At 41.2% G+C, this 13408-nt stretch overlaps 1 protein-coding gene across 1 annotated transcript in view; it reads right to left on the minus strand.

Annotated features, from left to right (window-relative positions):
• Window positions 1–13274, minus strand: part of LOC109427503 (uncharacterized) — a 154410-nt gene extending 141136 nt beyond the window's left edge. Inside the window, exon 1 of the mRNA XM_062844582.1 lies at window positions 13135–13274. The gene's annotated coding sequence lies outside the window, so the exon portion shown is untranslated. The remainder of the gene's footprint in view (window positions 1–13134) is intronic.
• Window positions 13275–13408: the final 134 nt, after the last annotated feature.

A 13408-nucleotide genomic window follows, 5' to 3' on the forward strand; every position in this document is an offset into this window, starting at 1 on the left:
AGTTAGATTACTTCTGGGAATTCAGGGAAGGAAGATTTTTTGATTTTTTCAGCAAAGCTCTCGAAGGCATTACTGATTCCTTGTAAGATCTTAAAGGCGTATTATTTTCATACCTAAGGTAGATTTCCGGCGAGATCCCTAATCATGTTTGTGTTGATTCCACGATGAAGCCAATATTTCTCTAAATATTTCGTGGATCTTACTAGCAATTTGTCAAAGAACATTGAAATCTAATGCTTTCGCTGAAAAATTGTTTTATTATTTTCTTGAAAGTTTACAATAATTTTCAAAATGTATTGCAATCAATGAATCACAACATATTCTAGAAATTCGTTCAGTTTAATTTTCATTAAACAGAGGCAATAACTTTGAAAGTGAGTGCAACATTTGCCGAGGTTTCGCGGTGCACTTGGTAAGGATTTGCGGTGCACCAAGTGCACCGCGGTGCACGATCTGAAAACCCTTGCTCCAAACACTCCTTCATGCACACTTAATTTTTTTTCGCTGAATCTCGACAATTTGTTTTGCTTTTTACCGAGATTGGCACCGCCGAGCGCTCAGCAAACTCGTTTTCGAACGAGATCTCAGCAATCGTGTTTTTTGTTTGCTGAGGTTCAGAAAATGTTTTGTCGAAATTCAGCTAACAAGTGTTATTTTTTACCGAGATTCAGTATAAATATTTAATGAGACACGGCGGTACCGACGTTTGCCGAGCTCATCTTAGTAGATCTTAGTGTGTGGGCTTCTCCAGAGATTACTTGCGGAATTTCTCTGAGATTCTTCTGGGGGTTCTAGGATTCATCGAGGAATGCCTTCCACGGTTCTTCCAAGTATTCGTTCCTTCAGGAATTCTGAGATTTCTCCAAGTATTCTTACTGGGATTCTTCCAGTAATGCCTATCCATGAAGGAGTCCTAGAAAGAAATTCTGGACAAATCCCCAAAAGAGCTCCTCGAGGAATCCCAGAAGAAGCAAGAAGAACTTCTTGAAGAGTCCCAGAAGGAACTACAAGAGGAATGTCAGAAGGAACTCATTTGGGAGTATCAGAGAGAACCCTTGGTCAATTTCAGGAAAAAAAATATTCCTAGAGGAATCCTACTGGGATCTTCAAGAGGAATCTCAGAAGAAACTGCTGCATGAACCTCAGAAATAATTCCTAGGTGATTTTCGAAATTTCTGGTAGAATCCCTCGAACAATCGAAGAAGGAATCTCTTAAGGAATCCCGTAAGGAGGTCCTGAAAAGAGCTTGCCTGGATAAATGCCAGAAAGACACCTGAAGAGAATTTGAATGGAACTTCTGGAGGAACCTTGGAATGAACTTCTAGAGAAAACAAGGACAGAAATCCTGGAGGAAACTCGAAACGTATTCACAGGAGTATCATCTGTGTTTTCTCAAGGAGTTCCTTGATTAAGGATTCTTATTGTTGAAACCTGGGATTCCTCCAGGATTTTCGTTTGAGATTCTATCAGGAGTTTCGTCTAAGATTTTTTCCGAAGTTCCTCCAGGAATTTCTTCCGGGATTCTTCCAAAAATTGCAACCTGAATTTCTGCAGGAGTATCTTCTGGGATTTTTTTTTTTGGGGATTCTTCGTGAGATTCGATCAGAATTTGCGGAATTTTATCCTGGATTAATCCAGGAGTTCCTGCAAAACTCCACCAGAAGTTCCTTTTGAGATTCATCCTGGAGCTCCTTCTGGAATTGCTCCTTAAGTTCTTTTTGGGATTCTTGCCGGTATTCTTTCAGGCTTTCTTTCTGAGATTTATTAAGATGTTTGTTGTTTGATTCATCCAGAAACATTTTCCGTGATCCATCCAAGAAGTTCTTGAAGAGGTCCTCCAGAAAAAAAAATGCGGGATTGTTACAAGTACTCTGTCTGGATCTTCCTCCAAGAACATCTTTTTTTTTATCTTTATTAACGAGATTTTCAGCCCAGGGCTGGTTCATCTCGGTGACATCTTTTGGAATTCCTTCTATGCGTTATTTCTGGGGCTTCCAGGAGTTTCTTTTCGGAATCATGCTCGGAATCTCGGAAAGAACTTCATACAGATGAAGTCGCCACGAAGTCGCTAATACCGAAAGGTCGGTCTCCATCAACTCTGTCATTCATCTCATTCAAGGTAGGTGTTCGTCATGAATTGAAATCAAAAGCCAGTGATCCCATTTCTTGGCCACAAGGGATCGAATTCCGTGAGTTTGAGGATGAAGGACGAAGGACCAAGCGTTTTTGGAAGCAGGCACCGCTTGCAGATTCTGGCCCAGCAATAAATGTGCAGAACCCGTTGTTCCCGAATGCACACCCAACACCACAGGATTGATTAAATGAATTGCGAATTTACTATCAAAATGGTCGCGGACTACGGGCCAAAATTGACGATTTTTTCCTGGCTGTCTCTGAACATGACTATGGCGTTATAGTTTTGATGGAAACATTGCTTGATGAGTGTTGCTGCGAATTCCAAAATAAACACCGTCTTTATAGCTCCTGTTTGGTAGCTTCAAAGCTAAAATTTATTAATGGTAATTAGTTCAAGGAAATACAAATTCATGTAATTGCTTACTTTTTCAGTGTTCAATTCCGAACCGTTAAGGTTATAAACTCTATGTGATGCTATGCGATACCAAACTCAATATCGACTACAAAATATTAGAAATAGGATTAGAAACAAATTCAATATTCTTCATTCACTCCCACTCACCTGTGAGTGCAAGCTAGCGTAGGGTAACAAATTTAGAAAGAAATATACTTAATTTAGACTATAATTTGGAGTTCTCGTCAGTGTCACGTTTTAGTAAACTTTGTTTTTATCTGGTCTTCTTATTTTTGTTCGTTTTCTCCCTGCTCGATGATATGCCTAACGTTGACACATGTCATGCTGATCGTAGGTATTGGGCGTCATCTCCACTTCACCAGTGTGCCCAGATAGTGTGGTAACAATGAGGTTATTTTCTCTGCACAACTTTTCGCAAATCAGTATTCGGTGTACAAAACTGATCGTTGCCAATCCAACAGTTTGAAGTCCAGAGGATGTGGCGTGCTGATTGCAGTTATCGTGATCCCGCAGCCGTCAGCGCTTCTCTTGAGCAGCTTTGGGTGCGTATTGTCATGAGACAGTATACCAATAGTATTGGTGTAATTTATCTACCTCCCGACCGAAAAGCAAACCTGACTAACATTCAAACCCATGTTGATTCCATCGGAGCAGTTATGTCGCTTCTTGGCAGTTATGTCGGCTTCTTGGTTATGACTTCGCCCTGCAGTTCGGTAATTACAACCAATCGTCAATTTCGTGGGCTTTACCCAATGTTGGACCTCCTGCTATCGACGTTGCTCGTTAGTGCCCATCTGTTGTAGTGCTCTGTTGGACGGACTGACACAAATCAACGCCATCGAGAACTCCAGGGGAAGATTACTAGACCTTATCCTCGTAAATGGTGCTGCAATACCCAATTGTGTCGTCAGAACTGCCACTAAACCGCTAACGGCTATTGACGCTAATCACCCACCGCTTGAAGTTGACGTTCGCCCCACTTGCTTTCGTTCTTAACTTTGATGCCGCTAGTTACGACTGCCGTAAAGCCGATTACTCGGTTCTGCATGCTGCGTTTCTCTCTCGAGATTGGAGACTTTTCTTCACGAACGACAACGTCAATGATGCGGTGGACTTTTTCACCAATGTCGTCAGCGATATAGTTGCCTCCCATGTTCCTCTGGCCAGACCTCCTCCAAAGCCAATCTGGTCAAATGAACGATTACGGTCACTGAAGCGTCGTCGTTCTGGTTCACTGCGCCGGTATTGCAATTGTCGATCGCAGTATCTGAAATAGCTGTTCAACGCCGCTAGCAAGGAGTAAAGAGTTTACTACAAGGTTCTGTACACTCGGTATATCTACCGCACCCAGCCAAAATCTACGCCAAAATCCGAAGTAGTTCTGGAACTTCATCAAATCCAAACGAAACGAAGACGGACTTCCTACTTCAATGCACCTTGGAGAGCTAAAAGCCAACTCGATTACTGGAAAGTCTTTTTGTCACCCAATTCAAAGCGACCTTCAGCAGTTCTGCCGCGTTATCTGCTCAACTTGCGACAGCCACTCGTGACACTCCCCGTGATGTGATGGATTTCAATATGTTTCGGATTGATGCAGAAGGTGTTTCAAAAGCGATTCGTAAACTGAAGTTTTCATACTCTGCCGGCCCATACGGTATCACGGCAGTTTTATTGAAACGTTCAGCGGTTCTTGAACCGCTTTCAAGGCTCTTGCACCTCTCGTTCCAATGTCAGTAGTTTCCATCAAACTGAAAAAAACAAACATTTCTGTTTCTAATTCACAGAAAAGCGACAAACGTGATGTCAGCAATTACCGCCAAATAACCTCCCTATCAGCGGGATGCTAACAAAAGGCTGAATTTCAAAAGGCTGAATGCACAAAAGGCTGAACACGAAAGGCTGAAAGTAACATAAGGCTGAATTTCAAAAGGCTGAATGCACAAAAGGCTGAAATTGCAAAAATGCAGGAAATGAGTTATAGTACTTCTTCTTCTTCTTTTTCTGGCGTTACGTCCCAACTGAGACAAAGCCTGCTTTCAGCTTATATACGCATTTCAACAGTTATTAATTGAGAGCCTTCTCTGCCAATGACCACTTTGCATTGGTACATATATCGTGTGACAGACAGGAAGATACTTTATGCCCGCGGTTGTCAAGGAATTTTCCATTACAAAAAGTTTCTGGCCCGAGGGAGAATCAAACCCATCACCCTCAGCATGACTACTCGTTCGCTAACCAGATCGGCTACATATATGAGTCCTCGTCATAGAATGTGCTTAGTGAAGAGTGCATACCAACTAACACAAAAAATGACTGATGGTATTCCAATTGGAGATTTTTCCTTCTTTGAGCATGAGCTATTCTTTCGAGTCATGCTGTTATGGAGATTGGTTGCCATTACAGCTGCCAACAATGTGATCAGAGATTTTTCCTTCTTTTAAATATATGCTATTCTTTGGAGAAATACTGTCATAGTTATGTAGGCGATCAATAATGCATACTTTAGCGCGGAAAAACAGTCCTAACGCTTTCCGATTTCGAAAATAGTAACGGAAGCTTGTTCGTCCAATGAACCATCAACCAATGAGAGGTAGTGTGCGTCAAATGTAAAACTCAAGCAAAACCAATGCAAGTGTCAGGGCTGAGGGGTCGGCCAACTAGCAAATTTTTATAAAGATCATTATATCAGTGTACAATATGAATAATTAGAGTGTTATGTCTGTTTGTCTGTGATGTTAGTGTTGCCTTTAGGCTCGTATGACTGCCTTTAGGCTCGCCGTTTGAAAACTAGTCGAATCATTATTTCAGCCTTATGTTATTTCAGCCTTTTGACATTTTCAGCCTTTTGTGATTCAGCCTTTCGTAATTCAGCCTTTTGTTATTTCAGCCTTTCGTGTTTCAGCCTTTTGTACGTAACCCCTATCAGCCTGCTCCAAGGTGTTCAAAATCATAGTACATAAATGATGCACTTTTTGCCTGTTGCCTATATTATATTTCAAGTGATCGACATGGTTTCTTTTCTAGACGGTCTGTCACCACCAATCTGTCTCAGTTCACTACAACGTGTTTGCAAGCAATGGGTGCTGGGAAGCAGGTAGATGCTATCTATTTGGTCATAAAAGCCGCCTTGGACAGAGTTGACCACGCCATACTTCTGAAGAAACTAGAGAAAATTGGCGTGCCTGGCCATTTTGTCGAGTAGTTCTGATCCTATATGACCGGCCGATCGCTTAGTGTTAAAACCGGATTCCTTCAATCTACGCCTTTCAATAAACGTGTCCGGTGTACCTCAAGACAGTAATCTCGGCCTTTTGCTGTTTTTGCTTTTTTTTATCTGTATTAACGAGACTTTTAGCCCTAGGCTAGTTCATCTCGGGACCCACGCTTTACTTCCCTTCCGAAGGAAGAACTCACATTTTGTGAGTTTATCAGGAGTGGGATTCGATCCCAGGTCCTCGGCGTGATAGTTAAGTGTTCTAACCATCACACCAGGTCCGCTCCCAGTTTTTGCTGTTTATTACAGGCAGCTGTCACCTGAATACTACCCCATAGGAAAAAAGTAAGCCAGCATCTCTGAACCCCACTGCGTGCTGAACCCCAAACAAATATCGTTTCAGGACCAACAATTGAAAAAGGCTAAATATTTGTCCCAAAAAAATATATAATCACATATTATTTTTCAAAATACTAGGGCATTTATAACAAAAAGTTATTTTGTTAGTTGATATATAGTACTCTAAAGAAAAACGTGTTTGAATTATCTTGTTATTAGGGTCCTGAAAAAGAGGTAAAAAATGTTACTCGTAAATCACGCTCAAATCAAACGTTTGCCCTGAAACTGATGCTGACTTCAAAAACATGGACGAATCGCAACTGGCTGGTTTATTAACGATGCGACGTTGATATTACCGCCAGGAGTAAGGCTTTTCTATGCGGATGATGCTAAGCTGTACATCGTCGCTACGTGCATCAACGACTGCATTGAGCTTCAAATGATTTTATCCCGATTTCGGAAATGTTGCATGGATAGCAGACTTACTATCAGTGTAGAAAAATGCCAGGTTATCACATTCAGTCGGAGTTCGGTAGAAGCCAATAACGTTTGATTATTCGCTTGCAGGTATATCTCTTGACCGAGTACAGCAAGTTCGTGACTTAGGTGTTATCCTAGATCATGGTCTAACGTTCCGTTCTCATTACGACGAGATTATCTCTAGAGCGAACCGGCAACTCGGATTTATGATGAAGATTGCCAACGAATTCGAAGATCCTCACTGCTTGACATCAGTCTATTGCTCATTAGTGCGCTCGATACTGGAGTTTTCCGTCGTTGTTTGGTGCCCCTTCTGTGTGACAGTAGATTTATGTTGTCATATTGAACAGTAGACAACGGCGCATAGCACATCAAGCAATCATATTGCGCATTTCCCACCCCACTGGACCCCTTTCGCAGTTAGTATAAGTGCGGGATCGTGAATAAAACTGCGATTTTGCATCGAATCGTGTCGGTGTCTTCTGCGCACTTATGCATTACAAAGTGCTGAATAAGTGCGCAGAAGACACCGAAACGATTCGATGCAAAATCGCAGTTTTATTCACGATCCGGCACTTATACTAACTGCGAAAGGGGTCCAGTTGGGTGGGAACTGCGCAATAGTAGGCGTCACAAATCATAGTCACCCGTGTCGTCATTCCTCGTGCAACAATGTCAAAGTGCAAATCAGTAGTGCATTCCCACAGCTCCCGCTTGCTCGCAATAAACCTAAAGCGCACATTTGGCGATCCTGCCGGATTAATTACAGAGGAACCTATTAGAAATGGATGTGGGCAAGCGGGGGCGTGCAGGAACAAAGTAATTGTGTCATTGTGAGTGTTTTTAATCGAAGTGCTTATGTGAGAAAATGGGAGAAAATATACTTTTGAGTGTCTGTGAGGTAGGACAACATGACGGGTCTGGGAACTACATTTAGCTGCAGGTCCAGATATGGTAAGTTGGAAATTTTATTGTAGATCAATCGATACGGTCATGCTTTCTTAAGTAAAGTAACGTGCATCTCCTAATGCTGCTTGCGGTGCTGATTGTTTTAGTGCATGTATTTGGTTGGTTTTCCGGTCCATGGCGACTATTAGAATGAAAAAAAAAAAAAATGTTTTATTTGTGTTGATCCGCAAGCGTCGCAGGTCGCGATTGTAGTATAAAGTGTTCCCACAACTAAGTTGGCTAGGTGAGATATTTAATAAACTAAAGTAAACCAATTGACAGCACCAAAACTAAGCAATATGAAGATGATTGATTGTGAAATTGGTTTAAAAAAACACAAATATTTTGACACGATTCGCTCGTAATGGCATTGTGGCAGTTGTTTTGAGTTCATCAACAACTATCAATATTCAAATCCGCTGCGCCGCAAAGACGTGGCACACTAGATGTTGATTTCCAATACGGTGTAGTAACTCGATTATTCAATGATTTGTTGTATAAAGTCATTTAGTCAACTAAAAAACAGAACATAATGATGATCAAGATGAATTGGCGGATTCTACTTTTGGCCTACATGAACATCAACCAGCTATTAATTCCAAACAATTGGTTTTCCGGTGCAAGACAAAATTAAAAGCTTTAAAGATTTTTTTAGCGATTATATGTAAGAGGAATTAATTAACGCGTGGCGCAGCCAATTTCCCCTTCATTAATTTGATTTCAAATGAAGATTATAAGCGCTACTGTAACCGTAATAAAAAAGGGAAGTCTTGAGCAAATGTCTCAACTAAACTTTATTGTGAATGTAAACGTCAACAAAGCGTCCTCAAAACGGCTTGATGCTGAGTTACTGTGTTGTACATATGGACGAAATTTTCTATGCAAGTCCTATACCAATGAATCTGGCAAACTTAATTCTCATGTATGTACTGTGCGATCAGCTTCTATATCACCAAGTCATAGCTCTTTTGTCGGCTCCCATGTAATCACTAACTGAATAACATCGGGAAAAGGGGCTTTTTCAGCATTTTCACAGTTGTTAAACGATAGTTACACGGCATCTTCAAATTAATCGTTTAAATATCATCAGGTAACTTTGCTTTTTGTTTTACTCCAGACAAGGTTTTATAATTGTGCCACATGATACCTTACCCAACTTCATCTTGCTGAAAAAGCTTGTGAAACGTCAAACACAAAAATGTTTATATTGTGCAAACTGTATGGTTGTGCCAACAGGTTCTTTGTAACAGCTTCTAGCTGAAAGCACGTTCCTTAAAAAGCTACGAAGTGCTGCTGCTTTGTGTATTTAGCAACTTTACAACACTACTGTATAAAAGCAGCTGATTTATTAATTGGGACTCTTATTCGAGTTGCACATCTTCCGGCGACTTTTCCAGAGTTGGATTAGAGTGCTATATGTAAAAGCAACCAAAATGAGTTCACAACATTGATATGGATAGCTACAAAGTATTTGTGCAGTGGCTATATATCCCGCTTAAAGTTGGTCTTGACAATACTGTTTCCATCCGACAAGCCGTGTTGCTATACCAACCGTTTCTTTATAACAGCTTCAAGGTGTAATAATATCGCATAACGAGTAGCGAAGCGCTGCTGGTTTGTACATTTGTCAGCATTACTCCTATTCGAATAATAATAAAAAAATTCTCCCAGAGTTGGAATAGATTGCAGTAAAGGCAGCTCTGGCAACAAGTGATTGGTTTCAGAAAACCGAGCCGGGTAGTTGTATGGTGCTTGCTTTGCAGCTTTGTAAATATTAGCTTACGGCTTATTTTTGACTAGCTTCCTTTTTCTTCAGCGTTCACTGATTCAATTCGCCTGCTATACAGCAGATAGCAAATGACTGAAGCTTATAGCGCTGAAAATGTTAGTTAGGGTAGTCATCTAAAATTTTAAATGATATAGAGTTAAAGTGTTTGGTATTTTTTAGCAATATGTGTGTATCGTATTCGATTTAACAAGCAAGTATAAATTAATATTGACATTCAACAACATCTATGCGGAAAGCTACAATCAGGTAAATGTCATCATGTCAGACGACATTGATTTGATTCGTTTTTTATGTTTATTGATCTTCGTTCTTCCGCTCGTTTCGTGTGTAAGAGGTAACTGTCGTACACGAGTGTACCAAAGCAGGCTGACAGTCGACCGCGGCAACAAAACGAAGGTAGTGAAAAGTGTCGAAGGATTACAAGACTGAGCTCAAGACAGAAAACATTTATTTTTGTTAGTTGATCAACCCGGGAGCGGTCGCGTCGTGTACTGAGTACACGCACCATGAAATATGCACGCATGTGGTACACAGCGTGAGCGCGGCGTCGCTACAGCTAGTCAAAGACGCGACTACTCAAGGGTTAAATCTCTATAAAATCTCACAAACTTGCTTACTCCATTTGATAAAAGGTTCATATTTGAATGTCTTGTAATTGTCTCTCGGCGACAAAAAAAAAAGTCCACAGTGTGTCCGGATGACCGCACCCTTGTAATTGTCTCTTGGCGACAATTAAAAAAAAAAAATAGTCCACAGCGCGTCCGGATGACTGCACCCTTGAAATTGTCTCTTGGCGACAATAAAAAAAATAGTCCACAGAGCGTCCGGATGACCGCACCCTTGTAATTGTCTCTTGGCGACAATAAAAAAAAAGTCCATAGCGCGTCCGGATGACCGCACTCTTGTAATTGTCTCTTGGCGACAATAAAAAAAAATCCACAGCGCGTCCGGATGACCGCACCCTTGTAATTGTCTCTTGGCGACAATTAAAAAAAAATAGTCCACAGCGCGTCCGGATGACCGCACCCTGAAATTGTCTCTTGGCGACAATAAAAAAAAAGTCCACAGCGCGTCCGGATGACCGCACCCTTGAAATTGTCTCTTGGCGACCAAAAAAAGGTTTAAAACGCGTCCGGATGACCACACCCTTTGCAATTGTTTCTTAACGACAATAAAATAAATTAGACCACAGCGATCTCATCGGTATCGATCGTAGGGCAGTGGGGAAGCTAACGCTCTTCTGAAGAGGAAGACAGTAAGGGTAGGCTTGACGACCAATTCTACCAAGACGAAATAAATGATTTCGGGTAGTGACAAGCCTAACACTACTAGTACTGAAGTAGTGATTGATGGGAAGTGTTTGAAGTTGATGAAGAATTTGTTTATCTTGGAACACTTGTGACTCGTGAGAATGTCGTTCCGTGTAGTTAAAAGGCGTATTACAGTTGCGAATAGGGCCTTTTATGGATTTCGTAACCATCATACGTCCCTTAATTTGCAAACCCAAACAATATTTGCTGAGTACAAAGTACTACGGCAATTCTCGGTGGGAAACGAGAAAAATGTTGTGTGGCGCAGACGCAAGAATCACCCGATGTACCAAGGGTACAAAGAAGCGTATATTATGAAACATAAAAAAACGGCTGATTTCAGTGAGGTGGATATGTAGTGCAAATATCGAAAGACAGAAAAGCGAAAACAATATTCAGCAGGTGATTAAATGATTGAATTTCCGATCTTTGTCACTCAGTAAGCCACTTCAAATAGTTCACACTTCATTCGTGCATAATCATTCTTCAAAATGACATTGAAAGGATAATGGAATCCCATTATTGGTCATGAAAAATGGCCAGTTTCTAGAAAAAAGAAGCAATATTTTCTTTAAAAAAAAACTTTCAATTCCTGAGAGGAGGATGGATGTGTGACAGTAGATTTATGTTGTCATATTGAACAGTAGACAACGGCGCATAGCACATCAAGCAATCATAGTAGGCGTCACAAATCATAGTCACCTGTGTCGTCGTTCCTCGTGCAACAATGTCAAAATGCAAATCAGTAGTGCATTCCCACAGCTCCCGCTTGCTCGCAATAAACCTAAAGCGCACACCTTCCAGAACACCTGGACAGCGCGCATTGAAAACATACAAAAGAAGTTGGTGCGTTTTGCCCTGCGGAATCTACCCTGGCGCGAGGATGTCGACCGCTGTCAGCTTCTTGGGATTGACACTTTAGAAACGAGACGCCATACCGCACAGGCCATGGATATTGCAAAGATCCTGAAGGGTAGCATCAATTCGTATCACAGAGTTTTATAAATATTGCTAGTTTTTCATTAAAAGAACTCGTGGATAATTCGTGGGAGGAATCCCTAAAAAAATCTCTCAAGGAATCACGTTAGAAGATTCTGGAAGAATTCCAGAACCAACAGGAACCAACATACGGAGCTTGGGAGTAGATTTAAAAATAATCCCAAAAGTTACTTCTGAAGGAATCCAAGATATATTCTTGAACAAACCTTGAGTTGTTCCAGAACCAAAATATTCTTCTTCTTCTTGGGGCAAAGCGTGCATCTTAGCAGCATTTCCATAGTTATTATCTGAGAGCTTCATCTAGCAATGGCAACTCTGCATGTGTATTTAGTGAGGTAGGCACGAAGATACTCTATGCCCAAGAAATTCAATGAAATTTCCACTGCAAAAAGTTCTTGGGAAATGAATAATTTGGTACACATTTTCAAGAAAATTTTCGTAATGAAATTCCATGTAAATCCATGTCCACCCAGTGATGTGGCATTCTCACGAAACCGCCCAATACTAAATTGTGTTTGGCCGGACAACCACTAGGTGGCGGTAGTGAGCAAACGTCAAACAGGAACAAAAAAAAAATGCCAGCGCCGCGGATGATCAATCGACCAACTACAGAATATTTGAATCAACCGTTAAAAAGTTGATCGATAGAAAGCGAGCGGAATGTGATATCTGTGTCCCTGTGAAAATACCTTCACATATTGCTCCAGCAAATGTGAATCTTATATCTGAGCAGGGAAAGGATAAAATCAAAATTGACTACAAGTCATCACAAGTTAACATCAGTTGCGTGCACATAGATGAACAAACACATTTAGTATCATTTCCGAAACAACGCCAACGGAAAACTCCCCGAGAAAATCAACGTCAACTAATAGGAAATTTGATCCGAAAGCGTACACAACATTCTCCGCCTCAGCGCGGCAAACAATTCGTTTATTTCAACATCCTCATCATCGCCGCGGTGGCACGGCACCAGAAGTGAAACCGAAGACGACAACATTCATTGACTCGACAAATGAGAACTTTTTCCGAAGAAAAAACAGAATAGAAACTCAACTAGGTAGACCAGCGAAGCTAAATCCGAACTCGTTGGACACGTGCCTCACGTTTCCGCAATTGTGTTCCTCCGGAGCCCGGAGTGGATGTGGTGGCAACTTTTCTCCTCTTTATCACACCACCGACCGGCTTATGTCAGGCCGGGGGAATGCCACAGGTCACCTAACTTTTTTCGTGTACTAGGGAGAGGGGTAACAAATGCGCCTTTGTAGACAATCAGGTCAGGAGCTTTTAAGCTGTGGATTCCTTTTGCATAGCGTTCCAAGTTATTTCCAATCTGATGTTCAAATTTTGGGGCAAGATGACCATTTTGTAGTGAAATTCGTCAGAGTTTGCTTTATGCTATTAAATTTTAAATTTTTTTTTTACCACTAAATTTAGAAAGTTCCAGCCATTATTTTGAGGGTTCATTCTACTCCGCTTTCACTCTTCTCTGTTTGACACTGACCTTTCCCTTGAACTTCGTTCTTCTGCACCGCACACGTCGTTCTGGTTCTACTCCATGATGCAGTCGCAGCGTTCTCACTAATTACTAATCAAAACTAAGTGACAGAGATTAGCCAATCTGTCTGGCAATTAGTCCTGGGCAAACAAACCACTTCTTTGAACACTCACCCCGAAGAAGAAAATAAAAGAAAGTTGCTCAATTTGTTATGCACACACGACGAAACGAACGCACTCACGCACTCCCAGTCTAGAACAAACACTTTTCTTGCTTTGCA

Source organism: Aedes albopictus, chromosome 1 (assembly GCF_035046485.1).
Source record: "Aedes albopictus strain Foshan chromosome 1, AalbF5, whole genome shotgun sequence".
In the NCBI taxonomy this organism is placed as follows: Eukaryota; Metazoa; Arthropoda; class Insecta; order Diptera; family Culicidae; genus Aedes; species Aedes albopictus.